Below are 13,253 nucleotides of genomic sequence, written 5' to 3' on the forward strand. Positions count from 1 at the left end.
TTGCAAGAAATCACAACACGCCAATAAATATAAAATTACAAAAGTCCTCGTGTTATTGATCGAGGGACTTAAGCGCATTTTTGTCCCAGCGATCAGTCCTTAATTTACAAGTCACTTCCAGACCTAAAAAACTAGATCCAGTAAGATCCAAGTCACTTTCAGACCTACAAAACAAGATCCAGTAGGTTTATCGAAAAAAATATGTAATAAAAATAAATTTTTCTTGTAACGGTTTTCTAGGATTTAAACTTTCTAACGGTTTTGAGGAATTCAAAATTTTCCCGCCAAAACTTGTACACGTTTTGTACTGAAAACTAAAATTCATTAATTATAGTATTTAGACAATGTTTCAAGATTTTTTAATGGCCGTCGCCGCAATAATTTTATGAAACTGAGCTATTGCAAAAAACCAGAGCTTTCAACAATGTCTGGTTGAGGAGATCTCGCGTTCCAGCCGAACGAACAAAGTGTCTTATTAAGCTACCTTTTCGAAAAAAATTTCAAAAATGCGGTAAAAAGTATGAACACTCACGGAACTTGCTTAAAAATAAAATATTCGTAACAAATTTTTTTTCCTTCTTTAACTTAATTTTTTTAACACTATGACGATTTTTTTTTTCATATAATTATTAACTACACAAATGTTGAAAGAGCAGCCAACAGCAGCAGTAGCACAGAACGATAAGAGATACTACTAAAATGCGTGAATCACTTTTACAATCACTAGAACTCGATCACGAAACTTGCTTAAAAATAAAATATTCGTAACAAATTTTTTTTCCTTCTTTAACTTAATTTTTTTAACACTATGACGATTTTGTTTTTCATATAATTATTAACTACACAAATGTTGAAAGAGCAGCCAACAGCAGCAGTAGCACAGAACGATAAGAGATACTACTAAAATGCGTGAATCACTTTTACAATCACTAGAAAATCCTTGAACTTTTTATTCGCACCACTGCAATTAGATTACTATGATAAAACTATTCAGTTTTTAAGATGAAAAATTTCAATAATTTCTCAATTTTATTTTTTTCTGCTCACTAAAATGTTTTGGCACTCATGTTTCACAGATATTTGTTGTCCCTTTACTTAACCTATTTTATTTAACTTATCAATAATCCAACCAAGCTGTTTTCATAAGAACACCGCAAAATTTCACTAACTGGCATTTTCTGTAATGACATGAGAAAAATTATTAACAAATAGATATGTAATGAAAAAATTATTATAAGAGATGGAAAACCGGTGGTAAGACTCTTTACATACATTCGATATCCAGCATCTTGAGCCTCCTGAGCACGAATGATAGATAACAAATAGATTTTGCAAGAAATCACAACACGCCAATAAATATAAAATTACAAAAGTCCTCGTGTTATTGATCGAGGGACTTAAGCGCATTTTTGTCCCAGCGATCAGTCCTTAATTTACAAGTCACTTCCAGACCTAAAAAACTAGATCCAGTAAGATCCAAGTCACTTTCAGACCTACAAAACAAGATCCAGTAGGTTTATCGAAAAAAATATGTAATAAAAATAAATTTTTCTTGTAACGGTTTTCTAGGATTTAAACTTTCTAACGGTTTTGAGGAATTCAAAATTTTCCCGCCAAAACTTGTACACGTTTTGTACTGAAAACTAAAATTCATTAATTATAGTATTTAGACAATGTTTCAAGATTTTTTAATGGCCGTCGCCGCAATAATTTTATGAAACTGAGCTATTGCAAAAAACCAGAGCTTTCAACAATGTCTGGTTGAGGAGATCTCGCGTTCCAGCCGAACGAACAAAGTGTCTTATTAAGCTACCTTTTCGAAAAAAATTTCAAAAATGCGGTAAAAAGTATGAACACTCACGGAACTTGCTTAAAAATAAAATATTCGTAACAAATTTTTTTCCTTCTTTAACTTAATTTTTTTAACACTATGACGATTTTTTTTTCATATAATTATTAACTACACAAATGTTGAAAGAGCAGCCAACAGCAGCAGTAGCACAGAACGATAAGAGATACTACTAAAATGCGTGAATCACTTTTACAATCACTAGAACTCGATCACGAAACTTGCTTAAAAATAAAATATTCGTAACAAATTTTTTTTCCTTCTTTAACTTAATTTTTTTAACACTATGACGATTTTGTTTTTCATATAATTATTAACTACACAAATGTTGAAAGAGCAGCCAACAGCAGCAGTAGCACAGAACGATAAGAGATACTACTAAAATGCGTGAATCACTTTTACAATCACTAGAAAATCCTTGAACTTTTTATTCGCACCACTGCAATTAGATTACTATGATAAAACTATTCAGTTTTTAAGATGAAAAATTTCAATAATTTCTCAATTTTATTTTTTTCTGCTCACTAAAATGTTTTGGCACTCATGTTTCACAGATATTTGTTGTCCCTTTACTTAACCTATTTTATTTAACTTATCAATAATCCAACCAAGCTGTTTTCATAAGAACACCGCAAAATTTCACTAACTGGCATTTTCTGTAATGACATGAGAAAAATTATTAACAAATAGATATGTAATGAAAAAATTATTATAAGAGATGGAAAACCGGTGGTAAGACTCTTTACATACATTCGATATCCAGCATCTTGAGCCTCCTGAGCACGAATGATAGATAACAAATAGATTTTGCAAGAAATCACAACACGCCAATAAATATAAAATTACAAAAGTCCTCGTGTTATTGATCGAGGGACTTAAGCGCATTTTTGTCCCAGCGATCAGTCCTTAATTTACAAGTCACTTCCAGACCTAAAAAACTAGATCCAGTAAGATCCAAGTCACTTTCAGACCTACAAAACAAGATCCAGTAGGTTTATCGAAAAAAATATGTAATAAAAATAAATTTTTCTTGTAACGGTTTTCTAGGATTTAAACTTTCTAACGGTTTTGAGGAATTCAAAATTTTCCCGCCAAAACTTGTACACGTTTTGTACTGAAAACTAAAATTCATTAATTATAGTATTTAGACAATGTTTCAAGATTTTTTAATGGCCGTCGCCGCAATAATTTTATGAAACTGAGCTATTGCAAAAAACCAGAGCTTTCAACAATGTCTGGTTGAGGAGATCTCGCGTTCCAGCCGAACGAACAAAGTGTCTTATTAAGCTACCTTTTCGAAAAAAATTTCAAAAATGCGGTAAAAAGTATGAACACTCACGGAACTTGCTTAAAAATAAAATATTCGTAACAAATTTTTTTTCCTTCTTTAACTTAATTTTTTTAACACTATGACGATTTTTTTTTTCATATAATTATTAACTACACAAATGTTGAAAGAGCAGCCAACAGCAGCAGTAGCACAGAACGATAAGAGATACTACTAAAATGCGTGAATCACTTTTACAATCACTAGAACTCGATCACGAAACTTGCTTAAAAATAAAATATTCGTAACAAATTTTTTTTCCTTCTTTAACTTAATTTTTTTAACACTATGACGATTTTGTTTTTCATATAATTATTAACTACACAAATGTTGAAAGAGCAGCCAACAGCAGCAGTAGCACAGAACGATAAGAGATACTACTAAAATGCGTGAATCACTTTTACAATCACTAGAAAATCCTTGAACTTTTTATTCGCACCACTGCAATTAGATTACTATGATAAAACTATTCAGTTTTTAAGATGAAAAATTTCAATAATTTCACAATTTTATTTTTTTCTGCTCACTAAAATGTTTTGGCACTCATGTTTCACAGATATTTGTTGTCCCTTTACTTAACCTATTTTATTTAACTTATCAATAATCCAACCAAGCTGTTTTCATAAGAACACCGCAAAATTTCACTAACTGGCATTTTCTGTAATGACATGAGAAAAATTATTAACAAATAGATATGTAATGAAAAAAATTATTATAAGAGATGGAAAACCGGTGGTAAGACTCTTTACATACATTCGATATCCAGCATCTTGAGCCTCCTGAGCACGAATGATAGATAACAAATAGATTTTGCAAGAAATCACAACACGCCAATAAATATAAAATTACAAAAGTCCTCGTGTTATTGATCGAGGGACTTAAGCGCATTTTTGTCCCAGCGATCAGTCCTTAATTTACAAGTCACTTCCAGACCTAAAAAACTAGATCCAGTAAGATCCAAGTCACTTTCAGACCTACAAAACAAGATCCAGTAGGTTTATCGAAAAAAATATGTAATAAAAATAAATTTTTCTTGTAACGGTTTTCTAGGATTTAAACTTTCTAACGGTTTTGAGGAATTCAAAATTTTCCCGCCAAAACTTGTACACGTTTTGTACTGAAAACTAAAATTCATTAATTGACAATGTTTCAAGATTTTTTAATGGCCGTCGCCGCAATAATTTTATGAAACTGAGCTATTGCAAAAAACCAGAGCTTTCAACAATGTCTGGTTGAGGAGATCTCGCGTTCCAGCCGAACGAACAAAGTGTCTTATTAAGCTACCTTTTCGAAAAAAATTTCAAAAATGCGGTAAAAAGTATGAACACTCACGGAACTTGCTTAAAAATAAAATATTCGTAACAAATTTTTTTTCCTTCTTTAACTTAATTTTTTTAACACTATGACGATTTTTTTTTCATATAATTATTAACTACACAAATGTTGAAAGAGCAGCCAACAGCAGCAGTAGCACAGAACGATAAGAGATACTACTAAAATGCGTGAATCACTTTTACAATCACTAGAACTCGATCACGAAACTTGCTTAAAAATAAAATATTCGTAACAAATTTTTTTTCCTTCTTTAACTTAATTTTTTTAACACTATGACGATTTTGTTTTTCATATAATTATTAACTACACAAATGTTGAAAGAGCAGCCAACAGCAGTAGTAGCACAGAACGATAAGAGATACTACTAAAATGCGTGAATCACTTTTACAATCACTAGAAAATCCTTGAACTTTTTATTCGCACCACTGCAATTAGATTACTATGATAAAACTATTCAGTTTTTAAGATGAAAAATTTCAATAATTTCTCAATTTTATTTTTTTCTGCTCACTAAAATGTTTTGGCACTCATGTTTCACAGATATTTGTTGTCCCTTTACTTAACCTATTTTATTTAACTTATCAATAATCCAACCAAGCTGTTTTCATAAGAACACCGCAAAATTTCACTAACTGGCATTTTCTGTAATGACATGAGAAAAATTATTAACAAATAGATATGTAATGAAAAAATTATTATAAGAGATGGAAAACCGGTGGTAAGACTCTTTACATACATTCGATATCCAGCATCTTGAGCCTCCTGAGCACGAATGATAGATAACAAATAGATTTTGCAAGAAATCACAACACGCCAATAAATATAAAATTACAAAAGTCCTCGTGTTATTGATCGAGGGACTTAAGCGCATTTTTGTCCCAGCGATCAGTCCTTAATTTACAAGTCACTTCCAGACCTAAAAAACTAGATCCAGTAAGATCCAAGTCACTTTCAGACCTACAAAACAAGATCCAGTAGGTTTATCGAAAAAAATATGTAATAAAAATAAATTTTTCTTGTAACGGTTTTCTAGGATTTAAACTTTCTAACGGTTTTGAGGAATTCAAAATTTTCCCGCCAAAACTTGTACACGTTTTGTACTGAAAACTAAAATTCATTAATTATAGTATTTAGACAATGTTTCAAGATTTTTTAATGGCCGTCGCCGCAATAATTTTATGAAACTGAGCTATTGCAAAAAACCAGAGCTTTCAACAATGTCTGGTTGAGGAGATCTCGCGTTCCAGCCGAACGAACAAAGTGTCTTATTAAGCTACCTTTTCGAAAAAAATTTCACACTTGCAGACCTAAAAACCAAGATCCAATAAGATCCAGGTCACTTCCAGATCTTAAAAACAAGATCCATATAAAACTTCCACAAATTTAAGGTCTTCATCATTTAACGGATTTTCATAATTCAAACCTCATGACGGTAAAAAAAATTCAAACATTATGCAGTAAACACTGTGAAAACATCGACAAACATTGAAAAACACTGTAAAACAATGAAAAAACGTGTTGTTGTTTTTGTTGTTGTTGTATATGAAAATGAAAAACTGTTAATTATAGTATTTATGCGTTGATTTGAAACTTCTAAATGACCGATAACCCAATAACTTGATAGAACGAAGCTATTAAAACAAACCAGAGCTCTCTACGATGTCTAGTTTTCGAGATCTCGCTTTCCAGCCGAACGACCGACCGAACGAACGAACGAACAAAGTGCATTATTAAGCTACCTTTTTGAAAACAAGTTTCAAAAATGCGCTAAAAACTTTTTAAAAAAACCTCGTTTTATGAGTGGACTAAAAAGGAGAAAATAAATTTTATTTTGTGCTGTAGAGAAATTCTTTTGAAAGTTGAGACCACACATGAAGCTTTGATGGAGTTCTCATCAAGTTCTGATACCAGGCGCCCTCGTTTTTTGTTGTAGAACTATACGATATGGTCAAGGTGCATGTTTTTAATTCATGTGTGGTCTCAACTTTCAAAAGAATTTCTCTACAGCACAAAATAAAATTTATTTTCTCCTTTTTAGTCCACTCATAAAACGAGGTTTTTTTAAAAAGTTTTTTTTATAAAATATTTTATTTTTTAGTTTTTAGTCTACGCGAAAAACGAGGTTTTTTTAAAAAGATTTTTTTTTTATAAAGTATTTTATTTTCAACTTTTTAGTCCAAATATCAATCTGTTTGTCTTTTTGCTTTTCATTCAGCCTTTCACGATTAGCTCGATTAGTATAGCATTATTTCATAAATCGTAGTGTTGTAACGGGTGCTTCGCTCAACCAAGTCCGAACTGCGTCCTCACAGGAGTGTCGGACTCACTCCGCTTCGTTCGCCCGACTGTTATTAGGTCACAGGAGTGTCGGACTCCACTTCGCTTCGCTTCGTTCGCCCGACTGTTATTAGGTCACAGTAGTGTCGGACTCCACTTCGCTTCGCTTCGTTCGCCCGACTGTTATTAGGTCACATGAGTGTCGGACTCCACTTCGCTCCGCTTCGTTCGCCCGACTGTTATTAGGTCACAGTAGTGCCGGACTCCACTTCGCTCCGCTTCGTTCGCCCGACTGTTATTAGGTCACAGTAGTGTCGGACTCCACTTCGCTTCGCTTCGTTCGCCCAACTGTTATTAGGTCACAGTAGTGTCGGACTCCAGTTCGCTTCGCTTCGTTCGCCCGACTGTTATTAGGTCACAGTAGTGTCGGACTCCACTTCGCTTCGCTTCGTTCGCCCGACTGTTATTAGGTCACAGTAGTGTCGGACTCCAGTTCGCTTGAATTTTATGATTAAAGAACACAAAATTACCCAAAAAAAAATAAATTGCTTAAAAAAGTTTGCTCATGCCTAGACTTAAACTCATGACCTAATGATTACAGAAACCTGCACTCTGATAATTACGCCACCACAACATATTATAAATATTTGGAAAATGGCAATTTATGATATTAATAAAAAAGTATTATTATAATTATTATCAAGAAATTTATATATTAACTTAAATATAAATTATATTTCTAATAATTATGAAAAACTATTCCTTTCAACACTTTTCAAAAAAGAAAAATTTTCTGTGAAAATGCTTGATGAAAAATATTAAACTCCAAGGAAACATTGGAAATAGCTTAGAGAAGTGTGAAAATGGAAATTTTTATCATAAAATAGCATGAACTATCAAAAAAGTACAAAAAAGAATTGAAAAAGTCCGACAAAAAAAGTTGCAAAATTTGAGACTTGAACTCATGACCCGCTTGGAATTTTTGAAAAATAAAATTTTTTAGGCCTACGTAAAAATTACCTACGTAAAATGTACGTAATACGTAAGCTTATTTTAAAAATTAATTAATTATAGCATAACTAAGCAATTATATGATTCACAAATGCTTGAATATTGTATTGTCATCGAGAATACACATCCATAAAAAATTTCGGCTCGATTGGAGCAGTAGAAGTGGTCGAAAAATCGATCACAAGATTTGAACAAGACAAACAGAAAGACAAACAGACAAGAAAGCAAGTTAAGAAAAACGAGGTAAAATACACATCCATAAAAAATTTCGGCTCGATTGGAGCAGTAGAAGTGGTCGAAAAATCGATCACAAGATTTGAACAAGACAAACAGAAAGACAAACAGACAAGAAAGCAAGTTAAGAAAAACGAGGTAATAAAAAAACGAGGTAATAATAAAATATTCGTAACAATTTTTTTTTCCTTTTTTAACTTAATTTTTTTAACACTATGACGATTTTTTTTTCATATAATTATTAACTACACAAATGTTGAAAGAGCAGCCAACAGCAGCAGTAGCACAGAACGATAAGAGATACTACTAAAATGCGTGAATCACTTTTACAATCACTAGAAAATCCTTGAACTTTTTATTCGCACCACTGCAACTAGATTACTATGATAAAACTATTCAGTTTTTAAGATGAAAAATTTCAATAATTTCACAATTTTATTTTTTTCTGCTCACTAAAATGTTTTGGCACTCATGTTTCACAGATATTTGTTGTCCCGTTACTTAACCTATTTTATTTAACTTATCAATAATCCAACCAAGCTGTTTTCATAAGAACACTGCAAAATTTCACTAACTGGCATTTTCTGTAATGACATGAGAAAAATTATTAACAAATAGATATGTAATGAAAAAATTATTATAAGAGATGGAAAACCGGTGGTAAGACTCTTTACATACATTCGATATCCAGCATCTTGAGCCTCCTGAGCACGAATGATAACAAATAGATTTTGCAAGAAATCACAACACGCCAATAAATATAAAAGTATGAACACTCACGAAACTTGCTTAAAAATAAAATATTCGTAACAATTTTTTTTTCCTTCTTTAACTTAATTTTTACATCGTTTTTCTTATTTTTAACACTATGACGATTTTTTTTTTCATATAATTATTAACTACACAAATGATGAAAGAACAGTCTGTTGATATTATCAACGGCCATTTGAATTTTAAAATCAAAAGCTCCTTTTCCCCGGTGGGCGATTATTTGGATGAGTTGAATTTTGGAAAAAGAGCTTTTTTAATCCAAGGTCATTTGAATTTTAGTACTAAAAAATGTTTTCATAAAAATCCTTCCTCATTTTATGTTTTGATAGCTTTAGTTAACTTTAAACAGTCATTCAACATTAATGTTTACTAAATTATCAGATATTTGACATTGAAATGCTAAATTAAGACGAAAAATTGAAGTTTTCTGAGATTTTCATTTGGTATTTTTCTGCACGGATTAGGAAAAAAAAAGCTCAAAAAAATTACTGTCACCCAAAAAATCAAGCAAATACCCTGAATTTACGTTATAAGCCAGTGGCTTATCGGAAGAAAAAAGTTTTCAAAATCGTAAAAAAAGGCTTAATAACGAGTAATGGCTTAGTAAAAAATGTAAACAAATGAAGCAAAAACGAAAATTTTCATAGAAATCTTAAAAATTATCAATTTTTTCTGGTCCTTACTGATTGTTTATATCCGAATATGTCATTTAAAATCGGAAAATTTATTTTATCTAGTTTAATTAATGACTTTTTGGTAATGGCTTATTAACGGATACAAAATTTTTTCAGAGTCAAATTTCTTTACTAAGCCAGTGGCTTAGTAACGGGTAGTGGCTTATAACGTAAATTCAGGGTAATCGAAATATCTCATTAATTAACGGTATTTGGAACATAATCTTAAAATGGAAACATAGCTTAACTCGAATACTATATTCCTGTATATTTATTATGTGAAATTTCCCTTTAGTTTCTTCGGAATTTCGATTATTCGGATGAATTTCGATTTTGGGTGACAGTAATTTCGACACAAGAATTCAAATAACTTAATTAATGATGAGTTTAAATGACTGTAGTAGAGAAATTACAATAGTATTTGCCATATTGCATCGAACCATACATAAACATCATGCTTCGTAATGCAAAAATTATGAGAAAAATCGATTCTTCGGATAATTTTCAAAAAACGCATCCAAAATAATCGCCCCGGTCTGAGAGGTTTTACTCGAATAGTTCTCTCCCCGAAGAAAAGTAGCTCAAGTGCAGTCGACAGCGGATTTTAAGTTGTGAGTTGTGCTAATTAATTAAATATATGAATTATAGATTTTCTATTTGTAGTAAAAATTGCTAAAAAGGCCAGATAAAGTACAGTTTCTTTAACAAGCTAGTATTCCTGCCTTTCAATTTATAACGCCGCTGATGACGTGGACATTTTTTTAAACTTAAAGTCATTGGAATTGTAGCTAATCAAGTCAGGGGAAGTCCCGACACAATAATCATAGTCGAAGCAGAGCCACCCAACGAGGGAATTCCGCAATCTATTGTGGCTGAACTACAACCAGAAAGGTTAATCGTGAAACAATTGATTCGAGGAGAACAAAAGATCCAGTTAAAAACACACCGTACAGACAGGAAGTTAACGGTGACGTGTATAAGTGAGCTCTAGCGCTTAAGTTAGATTAAGTAGGCATCATAAGCCGATTAGGTCCTGTAAAATAGGGATAGTTATTGATTACCTTTTAACGGTTTAAATTTATTTAAAAGGTGTGGCCGATTATTACAGAACGCCAAATAATTAATATTTTTATAATTTACCTGTTTAATATTGTATGATTCTGGTCGTAAGGATATTAAAACTAAAGCCTTGATAATGAGCAATTAATAAGAATTGATTAATTTTTAGTGATAGTGTTTAATTCAGGATTAAACGGTATTCATTTAATCAGTTTTGCGAATAAATTTGTACGGGATTCGAATTTGAATTTAGTGTTAATTAAGTCGGTACATTACTTTCTTTAGAAAAGGTGACATCGGTCGCCATTATCGGTACGGGATTCAGTGCCTAGTTAGTCATCATCGGATGCAAAGACATAAGCGTTAACGTAGAAAATTAACATCATTTTATGAAAATTAATTATTTGAAAGAGTAAAGAATTTAAGTGAAAAGACATTGGTCATAAGCGCACATTGGTGCCAATTTGAGTAATTCAGTAGAATAATTTCGTTATTAGAATTGATTTGTTGATTGAAATTTTACCGTTGTTCTTGGTTGATCTGTTTGACATTGTTGCCGTCGTTAAGTCAAGTAATTTGTCAGTGTTTTGAACAAATTTTAGTAATATTATGGAGACTTGGAATGATCATATTAAAGATGAGCAATGGCTCAGCGAACTTTATGAAAGTGACTATCGCGCATTCCACAGTGAATATTACATGTTAGCGGGCGCGTCGCTGAAAGATAATTTTACGTGTATGCTAAAAGAAGAATGTAAATTGGGTATAAATGTGGGAAAGGGAGAAGACGGAGAGATTGAGAATGATAAGGGTGAATTGATAGTTGGGCCTATTTCTTACAGCTGGGTTTTCTGTTACGCATGTAACCGATTGTTTCATTTAGCCTGCCAAGGGCACAGGTCAGCGGACTTTAAACAAATTAAATTAGTAGCGCCTTATCGGTGCGATGAATGTGACATGAATCCATCAAACGATATTGCTAAATTATTTTATTCAAAAAGAAATGAAATAGAATTATCAATGAAAAAGAGACTTGAATTTTTTTCACGAAATTCAATTTTCATTGATTTGTCGAAGACCGGTACTGATAAGGAAGTTGTGGATGATGAAGAAATAGAATCGATTGGATGTAATGACGTCACAAACGATGAATTGAAACAGGTGACTGAAAGGTTGAAGAAAAGTGAGGAAGAAAAAAATGAGTTGATGAATGAATTAAAAAAGTGTTACAATAGTATGAAAGAATTTGGAAAATTGAAAACTGAAGTGTTGCAATTGAGACAACAATTGTTTGAGACAAAGCATGATGCTTCCAAATCAAGCACCTCCAAGGTAGCGCAAAGGTTGCGATTCTCGTCCTCTACCATGTCTTCCCCTCATGTCGCTGATGTGTCCTATAATTTAATGCGCGATCCCATCAATTTTCATACGCGTCGAAAGGACTCTGTTTTGCCAGTGCCTAAACGTAAATCATTCAAGAGGTGAACTTATTACCCTTGAGCAAGCACAAGCACAGATTGAAGCCACGGAAGCACAAAGGGAAATCACGTTCACTCAAAATTTAACAGTCATTCGTAAAGCTTTACCCCGGATTATAAAATTTAATGGAGAGATGCGTATCTTGATTCTTCAAGCTTTGGAGGGTCTTGCTTTGTCGAGAGTTGAAGGAATAATTGATAAAGTGCCATATGCCGAAACAATGAAGTCGTTGCAGAAGTATTTTGGAGATCAAATTAGAATTATTGATAAATGTGCTAAAGATATTTTGGCGATGAAAGTGCCTAAAGATTTATATAAGGAAGATGTGCTTAAGATCACATCTAAAATCCAAGAATATAGAGCTGCGTGTAAATATGCAGACGTTGGATTACAGAATTCAAATTAGTTAGCTATGCACATTATTGATCAACTTAGTTTACTGCATAAGATTTTGTTTCGGCATAGCTACCGTGAAGACAATGATGTTGAATGTAGATTGATTGATCTTGATGTTCTGTACACGTTCTTGGAGAATTTAACGGATGATCTCGAAGATAAGCGAATTGATGAAAAAAAAGTTGACGATAAGAAACCGAAAGGCTTCCAAGTTAACGTTGCGGCGTTTCCAGGCAAATCAAGGAGAATGGAGCCAGTCAGGCAGTACAGTAATTCTTTCAGCGGAATGTCTCACATGGATGATTACATGTATGAGATAAAGGATAAGGATAATAGTCCACTGGGATATGATTTTGAAAGTTCTGAGTCAGTTGTTCAAGGTTTGTGAATGTTGCAAAATTGTTGGACACTATACAGTGTAGTGTCGTAAATACAGATTAATGAATGCGGCTTAGAAACTGCAAGTAATGGGTTTTTTAAGTCAACTAACTCAAATTGGGGAAGTGGGAACGGAGGATATAGAAATGCACGTTTTAACAGACCAGTGAGAAGAAACAATTCTAAGGTCAACCAGCAAAAGGCGGAGTCGATTGTGAAAGCTAGTCAGTTATATGGTGAAACACAACCAGTCAAGAATGCGTCGACAGTAGATAATCCCGTAGATGACATTATAGCACGAGCGCCTACAGTGAGTGAAATGCCTTATTCTCAAGTGGCTGTTTTGAGTAGACCGGCCAGTCAAAATACTGTTAGTAATTCGGGGAATGATTCTGGTCGACGGGACACATATATAGTAGATTCAGTAGGTTGTAGTACATCAGATAGGACTGTTAAGGTTTTT

The sequence above is a fragment of the Chironomus tepperi genome, unplaced genomic scaffold (genome assembly GCF_022539635.2).
Source record: "Chironomus tepperi strain 1889 unplaced genomic scaffold, CSIRO-AGI_Ctep_v1 contig_376, whole genome shotgun sequence".
Classification (NCBI taxonomy): Eukaryota; Metazoa; Arthropoda; class Insecta; order Diptera; family Chironomidae; genus Chironomus; species Chironomus tepperi.